Here is a 22,464-nt window from a genome sequence, read left to right on the forward strand (position 1 = left end):
AGCACAATGCAATTGTGAATTTATAACAATTTTTACTTTAGATTTTAATAGGATATTACATTTGTTCAAAAACACAAGTCAAACACATTAAAATATATGTATATATAATTATTTGACTTACAGAAATTTACTTTAGGGTACTTGCATTTGTCCAACTCTGGTTCATTTCTAAGCACTTAAGGTCACTGGAGCACCACTAGGAGTGACTAAGAACCAGGAGTAGCCCTTGATAAACTACAAGGTCTGACCCCAAATGATCCAAAAATAGATATAATATTTTATATAATTACTTGTGTCACTCAATCTTGTGAAACATGCTTTTTAGTTTTTATTATAGTTAGACTATGATAACAGAGCTGAATACCCATAATGGATACAATTTACTCAAGAACTTACATTCAGTAGATATGTGTTGTCTTGATTTGACTTTACATCCAAATATCTGTTATTTATCACATACATATGTATATTTATTGCTTACTATATTAGTAGGCTTATATCAACATGAGGTACCCACTGGTATAATTATATATATATATATATTGTATTTTAAACTTCTCTCCAGGATCTGCATATTCCTACTGAAATATTATTTTGCAAACAATATTCTAGTAACCCCAGAGTCTCCTGTTTTACTACATATGTCCATGATATAAAATTAAAAACCAAATCATGTAATACCAACTTTCCTTTCCCACACTTGCAATTAAAACAATTTATATGAAGGCATATATAAAATATAAAATGATAAAATGATTGCATGTATTCAGTCTTACTTTAAAATGGTTATTTCAGTATTGTCTAACATGAAAATATTTTACACTATAAATAATGTTGGTGATTGTGTTTGAGTATATTTCAAATATCTTTTAAGTAGCTGTTATGTATATTATATATTATTGTTGTTTATGTTACATGTTTTCTCTTTCTTTTTTTCTTCTTTTACCAAGTAAAGGCTTTGTTTTAACTGTTTTCTATTTCTTTTTTGTTAAAGATTCTTTTTTTTTTCTCTTTCTTTTTTGTTAGATACTTTTTTGAAAAGTATCACATAAGCCTGTCTACTGACCTTAAATGCTACTTTCTCATTCAGAATTTAGGAAATATTTTAGAAGCTTTTGTCCCTGCATTGGCTATTAGTATTATTTTTCCTGTCATTTTCCTAATGTTAGAAAAGACTTCTTTGGTGTCTTTTAATAAATGCTTTGGAATTTGCTACTTTTTGGAGACTGTTCTATATTGCTTCTTTTATAATTGCAATAAATTACAAAAGGTATAAAAATAGACACAGACAAAATCCTATTATTGTTGAGATACAATGCACATTTTATTCATTGAGAACTTATACCTAAACATCTTAAAAATATTGGTATTGAACCAGATAGCATGGTTTCTATAATTATCATACCCCATCGTATAATTCAGTTATGTGCAGCCAGAAGTCTATGAGCATATTCCTAGTAACAATGAAATTCAGCTGACATATTATATAATTAAACTGATAATGAATTTAAGTCCTTGTTTTAGCACATGAACGTAAATTTTTGGACACAAATACCTTGTCTACACTTCTTTTTTCTATGGGAGGTTGATGAAACTGTATATTATGTATATAGCTACCAACTACAATTCTTGAGACTTTGGCAGCATATAAACCATGGGGTTTTTTGAATTGCTTATGTATGGTTAAGGTTATTTCTTGTTTGTCATCAGAATATATTATAGAACTTACAAATATACATATGTAACTTTGTATGAAAATGAACATTTTTCATAAGACTAATTATTAAATCTTTCAATACATTTATATTTATATCAAACCATTCAGTATAAATTGCAGTGAGTTGGTTGCAAGGCAAAATGAAAGAATAGAGTTGAATTGAGAGGTTACAGAGCAAAATAAATTTTTATGTTGATTTGAGAAAATTAACAGTATAATGAAAAGCTGTAGACATTTTATTGTTCTTTTGAGTCACTTTTGTTGGTGCTTAGGGTTTCTTGCTCAGGGATCACTTCTGGTAGGGGGCTATATGTACTGCTGGAGATCACATTATAAATCCAAAGTACTACTGGTATGACCCAACATCCCCAAACATATTAAGAAAAGAAAAGAATGTAATGTATTAAGAGTTGCCCAGAATCAATGCTTTTCCAGATGGTTTTGTTTCAGGATTGATTTGAGCTACTATTGTAAATGATATGCCAGTATTATAAATTATCAGCCTCATGCTCTGTAGGATGTAGTTTTAGTGAGATCCAGAGCTGCTGGGATTGAACAACTCCACATCCCATGATGCTGCCACTGAATTGTCAGATTAGCATAATCAAGTAAGGAATCATCCAGCTCAGCCACTATCATTAATGGAGAGGACAAATGAGAGGAGGGCTGGAACTTCCAGCTCACTTCATGAAGCTCACCACAAAGAGTGGTGAGTGCAGTTATAGAAATAACTACACTGAGAACTACCATAATCATGTGAATAAATGAGGGAACTGGAAAGCCTGTCTGGTGTACAGGTGGGGATGGGGTGGGATGGGATGGAGGGAGATTTGGGACATTGGTGATGGGATTGTTGCACTGGTGAAGGAGGGTGTTATTTATATGACTGAAACCTAATCACAATCATATTTGTAATCAAGATGTTTAAATAAAGAAAAAATAATCAGTGCGGAAAGAGTATCTTGACAACCGAACATCTGTTTCCATACTTTATAATTACTCTATATCATTTAATATTTATTAAGGCTGTGGCCTTTAAGGCAGAAAATATTGCTTAGTTTTTCTTAGCATGAGTTAACAAAACATTAAATTTTGGGTATCTTATTAGAAAGTCTCATTTAGCTTATTAAAAGTTTTCAGATTGGGTGTAAAAATAGAAAATAGTTATATTAGTCACAGCCACCCTGCTGGGATGAGTGAATGACAGCTGCAAAACTATTGTGAGATGCAAAAGCGACATTGTAGCCCTTACTAAAAGGACTGTGGGTGTCATTTTCCTTGTAACTCTGGCCCATGTCTTCCTGCCAAGTCAGCTGTTAAATTACTGTGATATTGGAAAACAAGTTGAAGCTGGCTGTGTTGATAAGGAAAATAATTTAGGATGTCCATGTGCTTCACTTCTGAGACAAGCAACAAAAAAGAATTGTTATGAATAACAATCATAAAATTCTAATTTATGATATAAATCGTAATGTCTTCAGATATATATGCACAACAACTGATTTTGTAGAATTAAGTATTTGGCAAATATTTATATATATGTAATATCTTAGAAACAATGCATATTTGGTTGTTGGATATAGTGATAACTACAGACCAGAGATTATTTGAGTCTGAAGAAATAAAAGTATTACTAATACATATATCTTGAGTTAAGAAGTAACTAAAAATATTATATGTACTAGATACTTCAATATTGCGGGGTGTGGGCAACAAAACACAACACAACACATCAGAAACATTACTGGCACTTAATTCTTTGGTATCTAATACTGAATTAAATTTTTCCAGAGTTGTGTGATTTATTTGAAAATTAATTTTACTTAAACACCAAGTCTTAATTCTTATCTTCATCTAAGGTAGAAAGAGAGAGGACCAACGGCTTAAGGAAAAAAATGAATCAATTACTTTACTTTAGTTACTGCATCTGCATTCATTCCCCAAAGCTAATTTTCTCTTAAAGTATGGTTTTAGGGTAAAGATATCTTTAATTTATTAGCTCTGAGAAACAATCAGTGATTCTAAAAGGCAACTTTTGTAAATGAGGGGAAACTATTAGGTCTTCTCTACAAATTTCTGCATTTTAAAATTCACAAATACTATTATTTATATTTTTAAAATTTAATTTCTTCAAATATCCAGAGGGATTCTAAAATAGACTTGTGTTATATACATTATAGTGTAATAGTTCCATTATTGTTTGTACTGATTAGAATTATATACACTTTCCCCTAAAATATATTCAATCTGGCAATTTTGGTCTAGCCTACTGGAAATTTTCTTCATTGGAAAATCTATTAAAAACTTTGATCTCTTTTTTAATTCACCCAGTTCAGTTCACTGATCTGATTCTAAATATAATCTTCTAAAAAGACTAAAATAATTGGTTTGCTCTGAATTACAGAAGTTCCTATGGATAAGCTCTATAGGTAATAGGAAAACTTAAAATAGTGTAAAATTTTTCATTTAGTAGTTTCTTCATGCTGGAAAGAACAATGGATTTGTATTTAGCACTGAAACAGAGAATCACTAGGAAAGAGTATGAAATAATGTTTCCTTAAAACAAGGATATATCATTTATATGCAGGGTAATTTATATTAACAAGAAATGAATTTTGACTTTAAATTTTAAAAAGATGTGCACTACATGTTAAAATATCTGGGCTTCAATTTAATCATTGTTTTAACTGAGCAAAAACTCTCTGCATAGATAATGTATTAAATATGGAGCCTGGAGTTAACAGTTGATTATTTGTGTTTTAGGAAAAAATATTTTATTGATGCTTTAAATTAATAAACCTTAATCTTTAGGGAAATTTTATGTTCAAACCAAAATTGGGTAGAAAGAATAGGGGTTCCTGTTCTTCATATGTTCTACAGGGCTTCCTGGTTTCATGTACCCTAAAAGTCCTTGTATTGTGGACAACTCTCATCATAGTGGTATATTTACTACTATTAACCAATCTGTATTGGCACATAATGGTTAATCAAAGTCCAAGAGTTCATATTAAAGTAAAAGTAAAATGTATAAAATTATAGCATATGTGTACATATTCTTTAATTTGAATATGATGCCCAAAATTTTCTAAATAGTTGCATTATTATTTTTTTGGTTTTTCGGGCCACACCCATTTGATGCTCAGGGGTTAGTCCTGGCTAAGCACTCAGAAATTACCCATGGCTTGGAGGGACCATATGGGATGCTGGGGGATCGAACCGCGGTCTTTCCTTGGCTAGCGCTTGCAAGGCAAACACCTTACCTCTAGTGCCACCTCACTGGCCCCTATTATTTTGGTTTTTGGGCCATACCTGGTGATGCTCAGAGGTTATTTCTGGCTATGTGCTCAGAAATTGCTCCTGGCTTGGGGGATCAATATGGGATGCTGGGGATAGAACCAAGGTACATCCTGGGTCAGCTGCTCACAAGGCAAACACCCTCCCACTGTGCTACCACTTTACCCCCAATAGTTGCATTATTAAATTACTAATTTTATGTGTTTTGATCACACTTAGCATAAACACAACCTGGAAGTTATATAGAGATTGTGATTGTTACTTCTTTGGAAATAGTCACATATTATGTTTTAAAATTAACAAATATTCTTAAATATTATTGTGAAAAGTATAGTATAAATGTGACATGAGGATTAGAGTTACCTTTTTGATATAATATCTTCTTTGACCTTTTTTGATGTTTGTTTTGGGGCCACACTTGGCAGAACTCAGGGGTTACTCTTGGCTCTGTGTTTAGAAATTATTCCTGGAGGCTAAAGTGGTGGCACAAGTGGTAGGGCATTTGCTTTGCATGTGCTAACCTAGGACAGACCGCAGTTCAATCCACTGGAGTCCCATATGGCCCCCCAAGACAGGAGTGATTTCTGAGCACATAGCCAGGAGTAACTCCTGAGCATCACAGGGTATGGCCCCAAAACCAAAATTAATAATAATAATAATAATAATAATAATGATAATAATAATAATAAAGGAACTTACTCCTGGAAGGCTTAGGGGACCATAAGGGATGCTAAATGCTGGGGATGGAACCTGGGTTGACTGCTTGAAAGGCAAACGCCCTACCTGCTGTCCTATTTCTCTGGCCCCTTTTATTTATTTTTAATTTATTTTGAGTCACTGTGATAAACAATTACAAAGTTGTTCAGGATTGAGTTCAGGATTGAGTTTCAGTTATGCAGTGTCCAACACAAATCCCTCTGGTACACATTTTTATTAGCTTATTCCTGGCATCCCTCCCTGTCCTCTCTCCTCTCTGCCTTTATGGCAGACAATTTTCTTCTCTTTCTCATATTTTACTTTTCTTCAAATTTAAATACTGGTTTGCAATATGGTTAGTGAAGGATATTGTGCATATCACTTTCAGCACTTCGTTCTTGTCCAGAGTGATCATTCCCAACTACCTTTGTCATAGTGAAATTTTCTCTGCTCTAACTGCACTTCTCAACTCTTGGCGGCAAGTTTTCTATTCCTACCATCGAACTGTCCTCCTGTTTCTCATCTCAATTGTCTTTAGATATGCTATTTTCTTTTTTAGATCTCACAAAGGAGCATGATCCTTCTATATCTATCTGTCTCCTTCTGACTCATTTTGCTAAGTATACAATCTCCATATATAAGCAAATTTCATGACTTTGCCTTTTCTAACAGTTTGATAGAATTTTATTTTGTAGATGTACCACAGTTTATCCACTCATCTGTTCTGTGGCACTTGAATTGTTTCCATATTCTGACTACTGCAAATAGTGCTGCAATGAACATAGGAGTGCAGAGGGCTTTTCTGCATTGTTGTTTGGGGCCCCTAGGTGAATGAGATTCTCTTTCTCCCTGCCTATAAGCCAGCATTGGTTGTTGTTGTTCTTCTTGATGTGCCAGTCCTTGATCTTATTTCTTCAAACAAAATTTAGTCTGTGTGTTGGAAAGGTCTGAAACTGTGCTTATTGAGTTATGCTATTCTGAAGCTTCTACAACATGCTTAAATTCTGATTACTGGTCATACTAATTAAAGTTATGAAACAGAAAGAGGGGAATGTTCTGTCTCATAAATTTCATAAGCTCATTACTAACTTAAGATCAATTGATAATGAGTCTGTGATCATGTTGTAGGCAGTTACATCCCGAAATATAACTCTAACAAACCTGACAAAAATTAAATTCAAATGAAAAATTAGGTCCCGATTCAATGTGATCTGACTCTATTCTGAATCGAATGTTTGTGTACCCCCAAATTTCTTTGGAATTTTTAATGTCTGCTGTGATGGAACCATGAGATGGACCTTAAGAAGTGCTTATACTGTCAGAGTAGGACTCTCATGATTGATACTGCTGTCAGTATAAAGGAGTCTTCAAAGACATAGAGCACCTGAAATCAGGTGCACAAAGAGCCTTCTGGAAAACAAAAAGTAGGCCTTCCTGTCATCTCAATTTCTCAGCATCTTCTTAATCTTGAACTTTCCAACTTCCAGAACAATGAAAATAAACTTGTTTCATTCATAGCTCCTTACATTATAGATTATAATGCCATATAGTGTAGCATAACATATTTTAAACACTGGTTTGCAATATGCTTACTGAAGGGGGTAATGATATCATGCATATCACTTAACTTTCTTTCAGTCCTTAGGTCTTGTTCAGAGTGATCATTCCCAATACATAGTCATAGTGTCATAGTGGTTTCTTCTCTGTCCTAACTGCACTCCTCAGCTATGGTGAAAGCTTGTATTCAAATAAATTTGCTATTATTGTGAATTATTTATCTTATATACCTGTGCCACTAAAAATTCTTGGTTGAAAAGAAATTGCAAGTTGAAACATTTATAAACCTGATTTAAGAGATATAGTCTGGTATTTTATTAGAACTTTCCAAATAGAATAAAAATTATTTTGCCTACATGAACAACCACTTTTATAGATCAAATCACTAATTTTAGAACCTCAACCATCAATCTTTACAAGATTATAAGCAATTCATGTAGTAATTAAGGAGTTTCCTAAATATCATGTAGTACAGAGTAGTCATTAAGCAAATTGTTGAACCATGGGACTTTTATTTACTGTGTAACCTGAAGAAATTTACCTAAATATTCTTATTCTCATTTACTCACAAGATTACTATACTTGATGAATTAAAATTTTAAATAAATAAAAAAAAGAAAAGATAAGGCCTGCTAATTCTTGCCACAGTCTGTGTTCTTTACACTAACTGTATAGAAATAGGAGGTACAGTAAATGCACCCCATATACACCTCAACCCAGGCCTTTTGCCTGGTCTGTATTGTGAATTGGGGGACAAAAAATTTTAAATAAATAACTTTGAGTCTATCTTTAACCTCAATGAATCTCACATTAAGTGAATGTAATGAAAATAATCTTAGTGAATGCCAACATACTCAGTAAGAAATATTTTAGTTTATTTAATCTTTACAGTTGTTACATCTTAAAATTTTGCTTGCAGTAACTAGAAATAGAGTTTTGCGAAAAATGAATTTCTGAACATTTTATATTATAACTAAATGATAAATAAATTAATATAAAATGGCTCATTTGACATTTTAAGGGGAGGACTTGTTCTCAATATTACTGCAATTGCCTCAATTCTTTGAAAAAATAAGGTGGGTTTAATATAAGAATGCCCTGTCATGACAGATTCTGAAACAGGTTGATTGAGTTAATATTTCAGGTGATTTTGTTAACTACTTGTTCAATATTTCAATAATCAATAATAAGCAATGTAATTTTTCAAGCTTTATATATTTTCTCTTGATGATGTTCTCAATAATTCCCAAGTTTCCTTTTGATATAGTCAGTACATTACTTGATTCTTAATGTAGAATAATAATTCTTTCACTTTGCCCTTCAGGGTGTTAAAATGGATAGGTATGACAAATTTTGTTGCTAGAGACTTAGTGAGTTTAAATGAAAGAAAAAAACTTTACCTTTTGGCCAATTGCCATTACATTCTGTCACTGTAATGGAATTAATCCCCCCAAGGATAAACGTTTTAATTTTAATGGAAATTATTTTAAAAGTAAAACTTTGCATATGGCATTTATTCCATTTTATATTGTACACTTAAAAATTTGAACATTTTGAAGTTAGAAAGAGAATATAATAAATCACTATATACCCATATACAAATACCGATATTTTATTTATCTCCTTTCATTACTTCTTTACTTTTGATGAGGGTGGGTAGGGCAATTTGTTCTGGAGTGCTCCATGATCTGAAGGTCATACTTAATTTGACTGTGAAGATCTGATGGTTAGGTGCTCAAGGCAAGAAATATAGTGCTTCTTGGATACTGTGATACTTGAGGAATGACATGGATCGTCTCTGAGGCACAATGGGCAGAGCTTTTTGTTTCACATAATGCCAAGTGTGTACATCAACCTTTCTAGCTATATCCCTGGTCACCTTCTCATGTCCACTTTTTTTTTGGGGGGGGGCACACCCGACTTTGCTCAGGGGCTACTCCTGGCTGTCTGCTCAGAAATAGCTCCTGGCAGGCACGGGGGACCATATGGGACACCAGGATTGAACCAACTACCTTAGGTCCTGGATCGGCTGCTTGCAAGACAAACACCGCTGTGCTATATCTCCGGGCCTCTCATGTCCACTTTTAAAGAGTAAATTTCAGAGTTATATATTATATAATACAAGCATAAGTATATCATACCTATTTCACCCATTTATATTTCAGTACCTTATATCTTATAATGAATGATTTTAAAATAGGTATAATCTTAAATTTAAAAAAGTTAAAAATATATACATACATTTTTACCTATATTTCCTAAGATATCAGTTTCATGGTTGGTTTAACATCAAAACAAATTTCTACACATTATGTTTGAATGCTTTTTATTCAGCTTCATAAAATATAGACTCCTCTTTTTTTACTTTTAAAAATGTGCTTACATGTTTAAGCATTCAAAAGAAGTTGCATGATTTTAGAATCAAAGGAGAGGGAGAGTATACTGGTCAAAATTTACAGAAATTATGACAGTAAGGACAAAAGATTAGTGTTAGTGCAGCAGGTAATGCCTTACCCACAGAAATGGTACATTGCATCTTATTTATGAGTAAAGTGAGAAATATTTACTTTTCTCTTCTTTTGACACCTTTAATATATCTTTTTTGCTCCATTTGCAATCATGTCTGCTTGCCTAAATTCAGAAAGCAAGACCTTTCTCTGGTAGGGTATGCCCCTAATACAGATGAGTCAGCAGGCTAGCTCATCTCAATCTATGACTGAAATCAGCCATACCATATGCTGCTACCAGAAAATAATAGATGTAGTAATTACTTTCTATGACTAAAGAATGGAAGTTAGAAAAATAGTGTTGAAAATGACACAAAATATAAGCTGCATAGTGAAAATATAGGTAACAGTGAAAAATGCAATTGTTCTTACTCAATGCTCTCTCGGGTTAACATATACCAAATTATTACAAATCTTAGTTCTTTTGTCCCTGGTGAATGAGAAGAGAATTCGAAGAGCACTTTTGGTTTTGATCAAGTAGCTTGTGTATGTGCTCATTGATCAATTTGTTTTACTTGTAATGATGATATTGGGATGATATTGGGATCATGGCTAATGATGAGTTAGTACCTTGCATTTATGAAGCCCTTGGTTAGATCCCTAGATCACACTTAGAGTAATGATGTAAAAGAAAAAGGGAAGGGCCGGAGAAATGGCACAGCAGTGGGCTGTTTGTCTTGCATGCAGCTGATCCAGGACTGAGGATGACTCGAATCCCGGCATTCCATATGGTACCCCAAGCCTGCCAGGAGCGACTTCTGAGTGCAGAGCTAGATGTGACCCCAAAACCAAAAAAATAAAAGAAAAAGAAAAAGAGAAATAATGCAAGTGAAGATGGGTACCTGATCTTGGACTGAATTCTGGCCTGAATAATTATGACTAATGTATTAAATTATAAATCTATGGACATTTTAAAAGATTTTTATATGGATCTGTCCTTACAGATATTTATATATACATAATTAAGGTGAAGCTAAAGATTAAAAACATGTCCTGTATTAAAACATCATAGCTATGATTTCTATTTCTTTCAAGTAATGATTTTCATAATTAAGAGATTAAAATTTTTTTGAAAATTACTTCACAAGAGTTGAGTAAAGTATATATTCTTTTTTTGTTTGTTTGTTTTTGATTTTGGGCCACTCCCTGCGGCGCTCAGGGGTTACTCCTGCCTATCTGCTCAGAATTAGCTCCTGGCAGGCACGGGGGTGGGGGTGGGGGACCATATGGGACGCTGGGATTCGAACCAACCACCTTAGGTTCTGGATCAGCTGCTTGCAAGCTGCTATCTCTCCGGGTCCGAGTAAAGTATATTCTAATATGATAATGGGAAGTAGCAAAATCAGTGTACAATAAAAATATAATATTTCTTTGTTGAATATGTATGCAACAACTATACATATATTTGAACCCAGAAATTATATTAATTACATTAAGAAGCATCACTGAACAATTCACTTTTTTGTTTTCTGCTTGTAATATGAGTTGAGTAAGTAATCTGAAGCTAAATATTGAAGTGATCTTGAAGTGAATAGCTAGTATATTCAAAATTATGCTCTATTGTCTTCCTGTGCTCAAAGCAGAATCAGTCTCTTAAGTCTAATGTTGGCTTCAGCTGAGAATTACCTGAAGTTAAGTTTGAAGTGGAATTTAGGCTACTGAATTTTAAAAAATCCTTAGTTACATTCTGCATGAGTAAGCAAAACATATGACGAAACTTAATTATTTTCCTACAGCTTGAAAAAGTTACAGAGAAAGGTAATTTCAACTTTCAAATTGGATATATTTTCTTACCCTAATAAGATTAGATTTTTAGATTGGTGCCAGTGATTTCTATTTTACTTCTTTCTCATTTACATCGGAGGTCTTCCATGTACAATATTGTGGGAGTCTACTAAAAAACAACCATTCATTTATGGAACTATAAATAGTCTGTTTCTGGAAGTTATCTTTAAAAAGTACCAAGCATATTCAATTGTATTTAATAAATATTAAAAGCATATTTAAATAAGAATGTATTTTATCCCTGAAGAACGTATGCAAATGTGAAAATAAAGACATTTTAAATGTAAAAATGCATGCATAGCTTATTCTGTACTTTAGATTGAATTATGAAACACTAGATCACATGTACTTATATAAGGAGAATAATTAATTGAGATAAAAGAGTAATTGTTCTAATACCATTTTTGTTTCTTTGAACACCCCATAAGCAGAAAATAGCACAATAAGGAAGATTTTTAAGGAATCACTTTTCTACTATCTTGCAAAAACCATTTGTTTTATTGTAATACATACGTTTTGCCAATTCTGTGTTCCTTTAATTGATATTATTCATTCCAAGAAGCACCTCAAAATAGCTTCTTATTTCATTATTATTAAAACTCTGAACAAATTTCTAAAGATCTATTAGCTTTTAATATAAGATGTTGAAGCTTTTATGTTTATAAATGTTCTGAAAACCAATAGTCTGTCTAATGTGTTATCCATCATGTACTGCTCAGGAAACTGATTATAACAAATTTGCATTTACTCACAAACCCAAGAGAAGAAAAAAAAAAAGAAAAAAGTAAACCCCCTCATTTTAATTTGAAGTTTGCATCAATCTACTAAACTCATTTGAAAAAATACTAGTCAAATGATTCTTTCAAAACTTAACTGTACTAAATATGCAAATTTGAGTTAAAAGTGACTTAAAAACTCAAGAAAATAAATGTACTGGTTAGCCACATTATTTTCATATTTTCCTTAAAAATATCTACAATAATTTTGTTGAACAAATTTCGAGTCAGTTATCTGATTCTGTAATTACTAGTATTTCTTAGAGACTTAAAACATAGAGACATTAAAATTTTATTCCAATAGCATTTTAATGTAAATTTAGATTATTTAATAATTTACAAAATGATTATGACAATCTTGATGCCTTTGAAATAGTGAAATGTTTGCTTAGGGACTTCCTAATCTTAAAAAGACATTTGATTCACATAGATCTACTGCATATAATAAATAATAAGCAAATACAATGCACATATTTAACACTAGATCTTTTAGAGACTAAGTTCTAAGAATTCATTTGCTTAATTTTATTAATTCAACATATGGTAGCACGAACACTATTATTCCTAATTTTCTAGTTCATAGTTGCTGAGACATAGAAATGAAGAAATATGACTATTATAAAAAAGATTTTCTTTATTTCAAAGATGAAAAGGCTGAAATGCCAAGAGTCAATACAGTCAAGAACTTTAATTTTTTTTGGGGGGGTGAGGATTGGGCCACACTCAGCTGCTCGGGGTTTACTCTGATGGTGCTCAAAGGACCATATGTAGTGCAGATGATCAAACATGGCTTAACCTGGAGCAAGAAAACTACTTTCCTGTGTACTATCTATCCACAGAAATGTTTTTAAACAAGCAGACATTAAGCTAGAAGAATGATTTAATTCTTAAATTCAAAATTTTATTCTATTTTCATAACAGTACACTAATTTTGGTTAAATAATTATTTATATATCTTATATGTAAATAAATTTTTATTTTGTAGGAATTTGTAACTGATAATTAAAATTAGGCTTACATATTACCTTTTATTCTATATGTCATAAAATTTTATAGTAATTAAAATGAAAGTTTGCATCCCTTAGTAAATTAAAGCTAATAGTTAATTTTAGAGTGATTACAACAATGTTTCATGCTCCTGAGTAATTCACATGTAATTTCTTACATAATAATAAAATTTCCATTAAATAGAAAAAAATTCTCATCGTTTATATAAAAAATTTAAGTGATTAGTTTAAAAACTAAAGGTCAAACCAGACAATGGCTATAAACTTAAAAGAGCTATTTTCTTATACAAAATCAACTTTTAATTTTTAGTTATATGATTTAGAAATGTTATAATTAGAGTCCATGTAAACATTTATAATAGTGTTAATATTTATAATTATGATGTAAAGTTACCAAATCTAATTAATACAAAGTAGAACAGAAAAGATTTTTATTAATGCATTTATTTGACTGAGGTTCTGTGATTTACAATACTGTTAATAATAATGGTTTCTCATTCACACCTATCATCAGTGTACCCATCTCCCTCCCTTAAGGACCCCAATAACCCTCCCTTTTAACATGCTCCACAGCTGCAACTTAATTATATGGATCCATTTTCCCATTACCAAGCTCTTTCCCACTTCCAAAGCTACCTTGCTCTATATCTTTAAGTCCCACGTAAAAGAGAATCATTCAGTCTCTGTTTTTTTTTTTTTAATTTTCTTTAATTTTGTCCCCTCTCCTCCTATCCCCTTCCCTCCCCTCCCCTCTCCTCCTCTCACCTCCTCTTCCCTTCACTTTTTTTCCCTTCCCCTCCCCTCCTTTCCCTTCCCTTCACTCCACTCCACTCCTCTCCTCTATCCTCCCCTCCTCTCCTCTCAATTTTGTTTTCAGTATTGACCAAAACTCAGTTCTTGAATTTTCTCTGTATGTATACCTGTAAGTGCCATTCATGTGAAGGCTTACACAGATACTCTCTATGAATTTAAAATCTAGGCCATATCAATAGTGACAAACTAACTTTTATCTGAGTTAAAGAAATAAAAAAAACCAATTGTAATTTCATTTAATAATGTAAACTGTCTAACAGAGTTATTTTTGTTAAGGCATTCTTTCTTCTTTCTTTCTTTCTTTCTTTTCTTTCTTTCTTTCTTTCTTTTTCTTTCTTTCTTCTTTCTTTCTTTCTTTCTTTCTTTCTTTCTTTCTTCTTTCTTTCTTTCTTTCTTTCTTTCTTTCTTTCTTCTTTCTTTCTTTCTTTTCTTTCTTTTCTTTCTTTTCTTTCTTTCTTTCTTTCTTTCTTTCTTTCTTTCTTTCTTTCTTTCGTTGTTTCTTTCTTTCTTTCTTTCTTTCTTTCCTCCTGTTTTCTAATCAATCTCTCTAGTCACATTTTTGTAAGCTTGAGACTTCATATTTTTGCTAAATAATTGATAGGCTATACAGAGAGTATATGAATTATCTGAATTAACTTATCTTCCCTCACATTATCTTGAGGTCTATTTCAAAGCAAAAATGTGAATCCTCATTTTAAAAAGGCAGTTAAAATGACTTTCTTGTCATATGCAGAATTATTTTATTCTAAAAGTTTTTGTTCTATCTATTTAGAAGTTATTAATATACTCATGCAATTATAGCTTGTGCAAGTATACATGTGCAATTATAATTTTCTTTTAATGTCCAGGTGTTTTCCAAATATCAGCAATTCCAGTATGTGTTTTGTCCACATATAAATAGGCCTGTATTCTGGAGGTCTCTAGGTGTGTGACTATTTTTTTTCTAATGACTGATGACATTGGCCATCTCTTGTGTTTATTTGTCATGTATACTCTTAATCAATAAAAGAGGTACTATAACTTTTGCATATACCTTAAATATATTTTTCAATCTAGATTAAATATTAGTTAATGAATTTTCATCCTCCCTGTAATAGAGTAATATAGGGAGTCTTATGAGGAACTCTCCCTGGATGGTTTCATATCCATAACTCTTTATGAGGAGGTACCTGGTCTCCATGGAAGCTGTTTCATTTCATTTACCTCCCTGATTATGGTGAGACATATGACTTCTCACTTCACCACTCCTTCTTGGGGTTCAGGTTATACCCCCCCCCACTTCAGTATAGAACTGGATTTCCCATTGGAAAGCAATGTACTAAAGTGATCCTTGAAATCCTATAACATTAGGATTCTGTAAGATTAGGATCACAGGAAGCCAAAACAAATTTTTTATTTTACTTTTATTTTAGTAATAAGTAAACTAAATCTGTTTTGATTCATGATGTTTTATGAGACAAACCATGAAAATGTAGCCACCCAACTTAGTAGTTGCCATTGGGCTACAACTCAGGAACTGCTTGAGCAGTTGGCAATATTTATTAGCCTTTACCTACTGATCTTCTTTCTCATATTTATTTATCTTATCTCCCAGCAAATAATCTCGCTCTTTGGAATTCGCTGTCTTTTCTTGTTGAGTTTTTGTTTCGTTCTTCTGTTTGAAATCCCACAGTGAAATAGGAGTGTTTGGTTAAGATTCTAATTGAGTATATATATTTTTTTATCTATTTAAGATATTTCAACTGATAAATAATGTAATATATTGTACCATATGACCTATTACTTATGACTGTTTCTGTGAAAGAGTACAATTTAGGTGACTTATAAATAAACTTAAGTTTATTTAAGGAATTTCAAGATAAATATGCTGGCGAATTTAGTCTGTTAATAGACCACTTCCTAAAAATAGTCCTACTGTGTCTTCAGGTGGCAAGAATGGAAGAGTTCTATGGGGTCTCTTTTATAATTTCTATAATCTCATTTATGATTTTCCCACTCATAACTTAGTCACCTTCTAATGTCACTACCTTCTAATACTATCAATTTGGATATTAGAATTTTGATATGTGAATTTTAAAAGACTGTATCCAGTGCACAATACTAGGACCTTCAATGATTTTCACAATTTTCATTTTGAACACAGAAACTCTACTGCCTTGTATCATCACTCTCCCATTTATAATAAAATTTTGGTGAATTTAAATGTGTTATTATTATTATTATTATTATTATTATTAGGCCATACCAAATGTGCTCAGGGGTTACTACTGGCTCTGTGCTCAGGAATCACTCCTCATGGGCGCAGGGACCATATGGGATGCTAGGGACCAATTCTGGGTCAATCACATGCAAGGCAAGCACCCTATCCATTGTGCTATGACTAAATATATTTTTGAGGCAATATAATATATCTCAAGTTTTGGGCATGAAAAATATTTAATTATTTTCAGTTGAGAGCAAAGAATACAACCCTAAGATATGAAGCTGAGTACAAAAGTAGAACAATGTTGGATTTCTTTTGTAATACTGTGATCTGTGTGATTTCTGAGGCAGCTGCATAATCTATGAAATATATAAACAGTAAACAAAGATTTAGAGAGATATTATTGAGTTGCTTGTAATACTTGATCATGAGCACAGTACAGATCCCTGAAGACTGCTGGATTATATATGTACATATATATATATAAATGTATAAATTAGAAACAAGTCATTTGCATGAAAAAATTTCACTTCATTAGTTGCAAAAATTTCATGCAATAAATACAATGTAAAGATTAAGGGGTGACAGGAAAAGCCAAGTTTAATGTCACTCTTTTACCCCTTCCCCATATTATCAGGAATACAGTGACTTCTTAATTTCTTTAATTGTATAAAATCTTGACAGCAATTATAATGAACTGACTTGAAGTCAGTATGTGCAATAAGTGTAGTGGGTAGTATGGACAATATAATGTATGTAAAGCATATAAAGTAAATGGCTATAAAATTAATTTGGACTTATTGCATCTATCATTTTCTGTAGTATTTAAAAAGCTAGCAAATGGCTCATATGTAATATCTACATTAAATTGCACAAATACGCCCAAAAAGAAAAAAAAATGTGTTATCATTGCTCCATCCACTATCCTCAGACTCTGAGAAGCTAAGAGAAGACATTATTCATATTAAATAAAATTTTCAGTATATGATCTCAGAAAAAAGCAAAAATGCTCTTATCAGTTAATTTTCCCACTAATAAAATTTTTCTCAGTAAAAAACTCACCAGGAAATCAAAATAATGTTCCATAAAAGTACAAAAGAACTCCAGGAGAGATGCTTAGGGCTAAGATGCTATTTTAACACTTGTGAAGCAAAATATCATCTTTCTCCTTAGTGATAAGGAAAGCTGACATTTGTGAATACTCCACTTTAATACATTTAATGTGCATCTGGTACTTGGCAGGATGGGTTGAAGTAAAAATAAGAGTGAACAGTTCATAAATGTGTAAAATGAAAGCAGAATGCTTTGAATTGCAAAATTTCCTAGAATTGAAATAGAAATGCATTTTAATTATTACTGGAAATATCACTTTCATGCTTGTGTTATTTGGTGCAAACATTTCCTTCAGATAATAGTTACATTAATGGCTATTGAAATTCATCATATATTTGAGTAAGCCTCTCACTATATTCATGATTCTGAATTATGGTTTAGTGACACTACTTGCGTGTGTTGTATAGGGACAAAGATGAATTAGGAAAATTATTCCCAGTCACCATAATAAATTTTCACAAGAACAATCAAGAAGGCAGCAATGTTAGTTGACATTGGCTTTTGCTGTGTGTTCTGAATACAACATTATTACAATAGAAATGACTGCATTTCATAGTTCCAAATATATAGTATGTTTTATTATCCTTTGTTGTTGAGATATACTTTTAAGGTTTTTATTTATATGTTAGTATACTATAAAAATGCTTATCTTTTGAGGGGCATCATATCCTGTGATGCTCAGGGGTTACTCCTGGCTATGACCTCCTGGCATACGGGACCACAAGGGATGCTGGGGGATCGAACCGTGGTCCATCCTAGGACCTTGCAGCCATGTGCAAGGCAAATGCCCTACCACTGCGCGCCACAACTCCGGCACAAAGAACTTTAAGATTTTAATATTTTCTTTTGATATTTGACTACATTGCAAATAAAATTTATTCATGAATATTTGTATTAATCACTGCATAAAAGGGCAATCTAGATATTTTAGACACTGTAATTAATTTTGAAGATTATTTGAAGAGTCAATATTTATTGTGAATAAGTGAAATATTTTTCTTTTGATACTTATTTTTGGGGGCCTACATGTTATGGTGGTAATTGGGAAACCATATATGGTGGTCGTGGGGCTGAACTTGGATCATGCACATGCAAAGCAAGCACTTTGCTCCCTGTATTATTTCTCTATATCAATTTCATATTTTTCCAACACTTCAACTATACATCAACAAAAATTGTAGCTGAATTTTTATGTAGTAACTGATCATTTTTATTTTTCAGGATTTTAATGTAAATAATTATCTATAAGGATGAAAATTTTTTATCTATAAGGATTGATACAATAATGAACTTTGCTGAACATGAATGGAACTAGAAGATATTTTGTTAAATAACTTAAGTCAGAGAAGAAGGATAAATACAAGATACTATCACTCATATGAGGTATTTAGAATGACTTTATGAAGAAATATAATGGTTTAAACAGGGTGTTATACCATGGTCTCAGAGTAAAATGAAAGGAAAGAAAATGAATGAGGGAGGAGAAAGACAGATTTAAATAATGGGGAACAGGGGCCAAGGGCACTCAACTGTATTGGTAATATTCAGAAAGGAAATAACTAAATGTCCAGCTATAGAGTCACCAACAATGAAAGCGTAAGGCCCAAACTTTAAAAAAAAAATCTTAAAAAGGATGTTATGATGGGGTATGTGGTGGTGATAGTGGGAGGAGTATGGTGTGGAAGGGACTTGGGAACATTGTGGTGAGAGGTTGACACTGATAGTGGGCTTGTGGGATTGGTTCCGAAACATTGTATATTAAAAATTTAGCTATGAATAACTTTGTAAGTCACAAGTTTTTAAATAATAAAAATAATATAAATGTTTATATTTTAATGATACCATATTTCAGGACATACCTACTGTCAGAAATGCTAAAAATCTTTCCACCATTGTTCATAGGACACACTCAACTTACTTCTTCATGTTCACTTGATAAAGCTTAGTTCTCCTTTATAGTGTATTTTTTCTATTGGAAAGTGTCTATTTTTTTCTTTGTTTCTCTATATACTATATATAAATGAGAATTATTAGTCTGGTTCTTCTTTCATTATTAGTCAACCATACATTTTATAGTGGAATTAAACATATTGCCTTAAAGAAACAATCCACAAGGGAAACTGGTTTAATGTAGTATAAAATAGGGCACAATTTCCATGCATGCATTTTGGCAATTTAAATTTTGAACAGTACTTTCAGAAAACATATTGCTAATCAGCATGTCAGAATCAAAACAGTAAGAGTAATAAATTGGCTCTGACTTTGTATTTTAACATATAAATATAAATCCCTTTTTGATGGTAGAGTTTCATGATAGAACTTTTTTTATTTTTTATTTTTTATCTTTATTTAAACATCTTGATCACAAATATGATTGTGATTAGGTTTCAGTCATGTAAAGAACATCCCCCTTCACCAGTACAACATTCCCACCACCAGTGTCCCAAATCTCCCTCCATCCCACCCCACCCCCATCTGTACTCTAGACAGGCTTTCCAGTTCCCTCATTCATTCACATGATTATGGTAGTTCTCAGTGTAGTTATTTCTATAACTGCACTCACCACTCTTTGTGGTGAGCTTCATGAAGTGAGCTGGATTTGGTACAAGATTAATCAAATTGCTTGCTTCTTTTAGAGGACTCTGCTGACTAGAAACACTTTCATTTTATGCTGAAGATAATCATATCTTTCTTATATACAAATAGGGAATTAGGAAAGATTTTAATTAATTATTTATCTTTCAGTAACTAGACATTAAAACTTTAACATGAGAGTTTGCTCAAAATGCAAGAGTGCCTGAGTTCCAGATTCATCCCTACCTACACTTGCAGGATCCACTTACCATAAGGAATCATTCCCAAAGTAATATATCTGGGATAGTTTCTGAACATCACCATGTGTGGCCCCCAACAACAATGCAAGTGAAAATTTGACACAGGAAGTTTTTAGATACAAAGAGAAATTCTATTGTTTCAGTATGGATAAAGGCAAGTGAATTGCTTTGCCATATAGAAGATTAAAATCATTGCTCCTTAAAGTGGTGCTTGAAATAAAATATGGGGGCAGTCGTGATAGTACAAAAGATTGGGTACTTGCTTGCATGTGTCCAACATGGGTTAGATCCCAGGAATCCCATCTGGTGCCCCAATCCCATTAGGAGTGATTCCTAACTGGAGAAGTGAGAGAAATCTCTGAGGACTGCCAGAGATTGCCCCCTGTACCCCCCACCCAAATGTGAATGACTTTGCTCTAAAATAGTAAAATGTGGCTGTGTAGATAAGATAGTATATTGGGCACTTGTCTTGAATGTGGTCAACTCTGGTTCTGTCGGGCTTCACATAGAGTAATACTTGAGCATAGAGCCGAAAGTAAACCCTGAGCACAGCCAGGAGTAATCCAAAACAACCCTGCAAACACACACACACACACACACACACACACACACACACACACACACACACACACACGCAGGCCCGCACATAAATAACAAAAACTTAAAGAACAAACAACTCCTAGTTCCTGAAATCTATCAATTTAAGAATTGTTCTCTTTTATGAAAAAATGTCATTGCGATTTTGACATATTTCATTAAATTTCAATGAATTGTAAATCATTTCAGTAGTAAATACATTTTAATAATACAAAATTTTCAAGTAACGAACAATCAATTTACGTTTTTTAAATTAAGTAAATAGATTTGTGATTTTTCAAGATTCTCAGTTTTATTATTATTTTTGAAAAATCTGATTATCTGTTGCACAGCACTCAATACATGGCTTTACTTTCCCTTTCTGTATCCAATTTTTAAAAATGGCAAGAGTATGAGAATGAGTTGTACTCTATCATAGTTTTGCTTTTCAAAAAAGAACAGTACTTAATATTTCTGATAATGTGTCAATAGTAGCTTTTAACTCTGTTCAAAAGTAAAATACATTATTTTTATTATTATAAAAATGGATTCAGCAATGTAATATAAATAATTAAGTGGAGAAGTTATCAATTGTATCTCAAAGTTTACTTAAATTCTGTGGACTAAATTTTCTTTTTCCCTTGCTTGGTGGCTGAGAGATATGCCAGAAGTTGGGGAGAAGGTATTGCAATCATTTTTTCTAACACCACTGTGAGAACAATATAGATAATTATATAAGCATGAAGGTTTTGTGTTGAACTAGATTTCTTCGGAATTTTGCTTTGTTTAATTTGGGGCCACATCCAGGAGCGCTCAGAGTCTACTTCCAGAATCATATTCAGGATTCTCTCTGGTGATGATCAGGGCCCATATCATTCTAGAATCAAAGGGGAATTCTGCTAGTAAATCAAAGGAGCCCAATAAGTCAGCTCTAAGAGTCACTCTGTGTACCTCTTCTCCAATTTTAAATCCCCGAATATGTCTATAATGAGCCTTCAACAAATATAAATTATAAATTAGATTTATTATTTAATAGATTTAGATTTAAATAGATATACTATTTATTAATTTATTTTTTATTTTTTGGGGTGACACACCTGGTCAGCTCAGGGGTTACTCCTGGCTATACTCTCAGAAATTGCTCCTGGTTGGGGGACCATAATGGATGCTGGAGGATCGAACAGTGGTTCATCCAGGTTCAGCTGCATGCAAGGCAAACACCCTACTGCTGCGCCATTGCTCTGGCCCCTTATTTAATCTAATTATAAATTATATTAGTGCTCAGTCTAATACTGGTTCTTACGGCCATTTCAGTACATGAGTCTATTCTGCTAAATTGTGATTCTCCGTATTTGTCTGGTCTATCCAATTTGAAGTACAGAAATTTGCTTTGTAATATTATTTCTCTTGAGTATCAAAGAAGACTTGATGATTTGATAATTTATTCTACATATTGCTGTGAGAAAGTGGCAATTTCTAATTTCTTATATACTGTATTGAAAATCAGATATTGCAAATTGATTGTTTTCTTTTGCTTTTAATAGAAATTGGTGACTTTGAATAGCATGTAACCTTTCTCATTGAGT

At 32.4% G+C, this 22,464-nt stretch overlaps 1 protein-coding gene and 1 non-coding gene across 2 annotated transcripts in view; one reads left to right on the forward strand and one right to left on the reverse strand.

Annotated features, from left to right (window-relative positions):
• The window catches only part of LOC126007023 (55 kDa erythrocyte membrane protein-like), a 40,701-nt gene that overhangs the window by 9,426 nt on the left and 8,811 nt on the right, over positions 1-22,464 (reverse strand). The gene's annotated exons all lie outside the window — the stretch shown is intronic.
• Positions 7,891-8,023, forward strand: LOC126007796 (small nucleolar RNA SNORA51). The gene has a single exon (XR_007495279.1). It is a non-coding gene; the product is annotated as a small nucleolar RNA SNORA51 (small nucleolar RNA).

Source organism: Suncus etruscus, chromosome 4 (genome assembly GCF_024139225.1).
Source record: "Suncus etruscus isolate mSunEtr1 chromosome 4, mSunEtr1.pri.cur, whole genome shotgun sequence".
In the NCBI taxonomy this organism is placed as follows: domain Eukaryota; kingdom Metazoa; phylum Chordata; class Mammalia; order Eulipotyphla; family Soricidae; genus Suncus; species Suncus etruscus.